Here is a 6,000-nt window from a genome sequence, read left to right as displayed (position 1 = left end):
CAAGGTTACTGTTGGTAATACACTAAGACGTCATGGTTTGAAATCATGCATGGCACGGAAGGTTCCCCTGCTTAAACCAGCACATGTCAAGGCCCGTCTTAAGTTTGCCAATGACCATTTGGATGATCCAGAGGAGTCATGGGAGAAAGTCATGTGGTCAGATGAGACCAAAATAGAACTTTTTGGTCATAATTCCACTAAACGTGTTTGGAGGAAGAAGAATGATGAGTACCATCCCAAGAACACCATCCATACTGTGAAGCATGGGGGTGGTAGCATCATGCTTTGGGGGTGTTTTTCTGCACATGGGACAGGGCGACTGCACTGTATTAAGGAGAGGATGACCGGGGCCATGTTTTGCGAGATTTTGGGGAACAACCTCCTTCCCTCAGTTAGAGCATTGAAGATGGGTCGAGGCTGGGTCTTCCAACATGACAATGACCCGAAGCACACAGCCAAGATAACCAAGGAGTGGCTCTGTAAGAAGCATATCAAGGTTCTGGCGTGGCCTAGCCAGTCTCCAGACCTAAACCCAATAGAGAATCTTTGGAAGGAGCTCAAACTCCGTGTTTCTCAGCGACAGCCCAGAAACCTGACTGATCTAGAGAAGATCTGTGTGGAGGAGTGGGCCAAAATCCCTCCTGCAGTGTGTGCAAACCTGGTGAAAAACTACAGGAAACGTTTGACCTCTGTAATTGCAAACAAAGGCTACTGTACCAAATATTAACATTGATTTTCTCAGGTGTTCAAATACTTATTTGCAGCTGTATCATACAAATAAATAGTTAAAAAATCATACATTGTGATTTCTGGATTTTTTTTTTTAGATTATGTCTCTCACAGTGGACATGCACCTACGATGACAATTTCAGCCCCCTCCATGATTTCTAAGTGGGAGAACAAAATAGCAGGGTGTTCAAATACTTATTTTCCTCACTGTATATACCGACTTAGCTTCTGAAAGAGATGCTTCCAGAGGTCATAGATCCTCTTCTTAATATCATTAATTCATCTTTGTCATTAGGACAAAAACTTTTAAGCTGGCTATGATTCTGCAACTTGATCGTGCAGAATTAGTCAATTACAGGCCGATGTCGAATCTACCGTTTCTGTCAAAGATACTAGAAAAGGCGGTATCCTCACAACTATGTTCCTTTTTAGAAAGAAATTATATCTGCAAGGATTTTCAGTCAGGATTTAGACCGTACCATAGTACTGAGACTGCTCTCAGAGTTACAAATGATTTGTTCTTATCATCCGATCGTGGTTGTATCTCTCTATTAGTGTTACTCGATCTTAGTGCTGCATTTGATACTATTGACCACAATATTCTTTTAAATAGACTCAAATTATGTTGGCATTAGTGGAATTGCATTAGCATGGTTTAAATCATACTTATCTGACCGTTATCAGTTTGTAGCAGTAATTGAAGAGATGTCTCATCGATCAAGTTCAGTATGGCGTACCACAAGGCTCAGTACTTGGACCTTTGCTTTTCACTCTGTACATGCTACCCTTGGGAGATATCATTAGGAAGCATGGAATTAGTCTTCACTGTTATGCTGATGATACTCAGCTCTATATTTCTTCAAGCCCTGACGAAACTTACCAATTCGCAAAATTAACGGAATGCATAGGTGATATCTAATTTTTATTTAGAAAGCCTTTTATGTGCTGATTGTTTTTATTATTTTGTAGTTACTGTCGTTCTCCTGTGTAGCACTTTGAGATTCTTCAGAATGAAAAGTGCGTTATAAATAAAATCTATTATTATTATTATTTGTAGTATTTTCCCTTGTTTTAGTGTGTGTGAGAAGGAAGGAGACCGAGGTCGGCTGGCTGAGGCTCGTGGGTATTTTATTAAATAAACTCAGATCACAATCGCGCCACATGTGCGGCAAACATAAATCTCATCCCACAGTTCAAAACACTCGACAGCGTTTGTCTTCCTCATCAAGAGTCCTCTTTCCTCTTTCCTCTTTCCACGATCCCACGATCCCACGAGTCCTCAGCCCTCTCTCCTCGATCGCTGGTTCCAGTCTGGCTTTTATACGGTCTCCCCACGCCAATTACTGCAACGAGACACAGGTGTAAGTCATTTTGCACTTGACCTACTTACCGCGACCCGTCTCTCCACTCTCTCTCTCGTCGCAGACCTCGCTGAACCACGCCTCCCCCGCCACATAATTATTATTATTATTATTAATAGTAATAATAATAATATTAATATTATTATTATATAAAAAATTGGATGACTAGTAATTTCCTACTACTTAATTCTGAAATAACAGATTCACTGAATTGCTGATTACTTACAAAGCACTAAATGGTTTAGCTCTGCAGTACTTGAGCGAGCTCTTAATGCATTATAGTCCTTCACGTCTATTGCGATCTCAAAATTCCGGCCAGTTGATAATACCTAGAATATCAAAATCTACTGCTGGCTGTAGATCCTTTTCCTATTTAGCACCAAAACTTTGGAACAGTCTTCCTAACATTGTTTGGGAAGCAGACACTCTCTGTCAGTTCAAAGCTAGACTAAAAACACATCTCTTTGACCTAGCATACACAACACATTATAGACTTTTATAATTCAATGTTAGGCTGCATAGGTTAGGTCAGCCGGAACCGGGAACACTTCCCATAAATCCTGATGTACTCGTTACATTTACATTTAATCATTTAGCAGACGCTTTTGTCCAAAGCGACTTACAAATTAGGACTAAATTAAGCGAGTCATTGTGAAGAGGCAAAAAACAACGCAAGAAGTGCTCAAAATACGAAGTTCAGGCATTGTTCAGAGTAGCATAAGCCCAACAAGCGAGGATATAAAGGAAAAGTAATTATTATTATTTATTTTTTTATGAGGTTAAGTGCTCACGGAAGAGAAGGGTTTTCAGTTGTCTTTTGAATGTTGCCAGGGATTCTGCATTCCGGATGAGGGTGGGGAGAGCATTCCACCAGCATGGAACTGTGAATGAGAATGTTCTGGAAAGTGATTTTGTGGCTCTCTGTGATGGAACCACGAGACGTCGCTCATTGACCGATCGTAGGCTTCTGGTAGGGATGAAGACTTGTAGGAGTGAGTGAAAGTAGGAGGGAGCTGAGCCTGTGATAGATCTGTAAGCAAGCGTCAATGCCTTGAACTTGATGCGAGCAGCGAGAGGTAGCCAGTGTAAAGTGATGAACAGAGGAGTGATGTGGGCCCTTTTGGGCTCGTTGAAGACAAGCTGCAGCATTCTGAATCATTTGTAGAGGTTTAGTTGCACATGATGGAAGTCCAGCCAGAAGAGCATTGCAGTAGTCAAGCCTAGAGATGACCAGGGCCTGGACGAGAAGTTGTGTTGCATGCTCAGTTAGGAAAGGCCTGATCTTCCTGATGTTGTGCAGTGCAAACCTGCATGATCGAGCTGTCTTTGAAATGTGATCTGTGAAGGTCAGCTGGTCATCAAATATTACTCCAAGATTTCTGACCGACCTTGATGGGGTGATTGATGATGAAGCTGGATAGTGAAGTCGTGTTGTAGAGATGGATTGGCAGGGAGGACGAGAAGCTCAGTCTTTGCCAGGTTGAGCTGCAGCTTACATCATAAGAATGGCGTCTACGCTAATATTAGTCTCTCTGTTTATCCCGAGGTTTACTGCAGTCTGCAGGATCCAGGCTGTAATGACAGCACAGTCCTGAAATGCCAACTAGTCTCTCCCCTGTGAAGGCCTCTCTCCCCTCCCTTTACCTCTCTACAGAGAAAGCGTTGTCGGGATAATTCTGGTTTGCGTGGCGATATAATTTCTGTAGTATAAATTAAGGCCAGACAAGTAGTATGTTGAGGGTTGATTTGAAGGGAAGGACTACATGCCTGCGCACATATATTCAAACGTGCATACCTATAGACTAAACTCATATTGTGCATGTGCACGCTGGTGTTCTCACTGGTTCGTGTTTTTGAAGTTTGCGCAGAACTTAAGAGTTTTCTGTTAAAACGGTGTCGTGTTAGCGGCCCCCCAAGTTAATAACTAATGATTGTTGCAACGGAAGTGAATCAATCAAAACTAACTTTAGCTGGACAATAACTTTATTCTAGAGCTGCTATAAAGCCAAAACAATCTCTGTTACTTTAATTTCCTAATATCAATATAAAGCCGCTTTGGAACAATCTACATTGTTAAAAGCTGTGGCCATATGGAAGAAATCCATACCAGCTTTTCACTTTTTCTAATGGGCGGAAACCAATGAGGAAATTGAATATAAAAGAGAGCTAGAAACGGAAGAGGGGGAGCGAGTAAAAACAAAACAAACGTGTAGGTTGTTATCGGAGTGGGACACACGCTACCTGAAGGTCGTTGCTATTCTTTGCTGGAATCTCTGTGCATGCGCTGACTGGGTGCGATCGCCAAAGTGACGGAGAAATTGGGCTCTACTGCATGGTTCGTTCGCCTGCCTGGTGCAACACAATTCAGCCTGGTTCGTTCGCCTGCCTCAGGTACTAGTGATGATGTCCATCATCTTTTAACCCTCAGAAGGTCTTCGTTTCTGAGTCACACCCTGGGCCTTCCTGGTCAGAAGTGACCGGAGACCTAAAAATTAAACTTCCTCCATCCCAGTAAAACCAATGCAATTTATTTTTGTTCTATAATATTTTTTCTTTTTCATTTTGTATTTTGAGAGAATTTTATTGAATTTATTAATATTTATGGTCTATTTTTGCCATTGAAAATAATAAATAAATGTGTATATATATATATATATATATATATATATATATATATATATATATATATATATGTATTTTTTTTATTGCAGTATTTTAGTTTAATATAGAGTCTAGGCCAGGGTTCACCAATCTCGGTCCTGGAGGGCCGCTGTCCCTGCAGAGTTTAGCTCCAACCAGCTCCAACACACCTGTTTGAAAGTTTCTAGTATGCCTAGTGAGACCTTGATTAGCTGGTTCAGGTGTGTTTAATTGGGGTTGGAGCTAAACTCTGCAGGACAGCGGCCCTCCAGGACCGAGATTGGTGAACCCTGGTCTAGGCCTTCAAAAAAAAAAAATGTTTTAAGCAGATTAGCACCATCTGGTGAGAGCATGGAGAGAAAGCGTAGAACCATGGTGTAACCACTAGATGGCATCTACAGCTCTCTATGGAGAGGCATGTGAATTCCCCAGCTGTTTATGGACACATTTACTTTTTTTTTTCTTTTTTTTTTGTGGATTTGAATATATATTTAAACAAATCTCAAACTATTTCTTATCAAGTTTTGGATATATATATTTTTAGAAATAGTGATTTAAAGTGTTAGTTTTTGCATTATGATTACAGTCAAACCTAAACATTGTGTTAGAAAGAGAAGCTTGTTCTTTATTTTATTTTTTTATTTTTAATTCAGAATTTGTAACAAAAAATGCAATTCATTCAATTATAACACTTTGTGAAATAATATTTAATGAACATGTCTATTTTTGTATAAATTGTGTTTTTGTCAATTTCCCATTTCCTATGGGGGTCATTTTTGACCGAAGACCAAGTGTGTCTATTTTTCTTACGACCACTTAGCATGCTCAGATCATGACCTCAATTTTTTTGCAATAATGCCATAAAAGTCACCAAGTTTCGTAACATTCCGATGAAGCTGTGATTTTTAGAAATTCAAAACAGAAATTGTTTCGGTTAGAAATGACTGAAGACCTTCTGAGGGTTAACCTCACGCCAAGTCTCCAAACTCTTTCCCCGGCCCGGGATTTGCAGCCGCTACACAGACTGCTTCACGCAGCCACCACACACACATACACGCTCATTGCACACGCACACACCCATACACAAACACTCGTTTGGATTATTTATTTTTCTTTGTTTTTTTGTTTTGTTTTTTTACATGTCTTTTCTTTTTGTTAAACTGAACACTAAAAACTGAGTTTGGAAAAAAACAACGAACTTTAAGACATTAGTGAATCAAGGACTCTCGTGATGTTGTTTGTGAAATCTTGAACAGCAATCTACTTCCTG

This window comes from Rutilus rutilus (genome assembly GCF_951802725.1).
Source record: "Rutilus rutilus genome assembly, chromosome: 16".
NCBI lineage: Eukaryota > Metazoa > Chordata > Actinopteri > Cypriniformes > Leuciscidae > Rutilus > Rutilus rutilus.
This window is presented reverse-complemented; position numbering follows the sequence as displayed.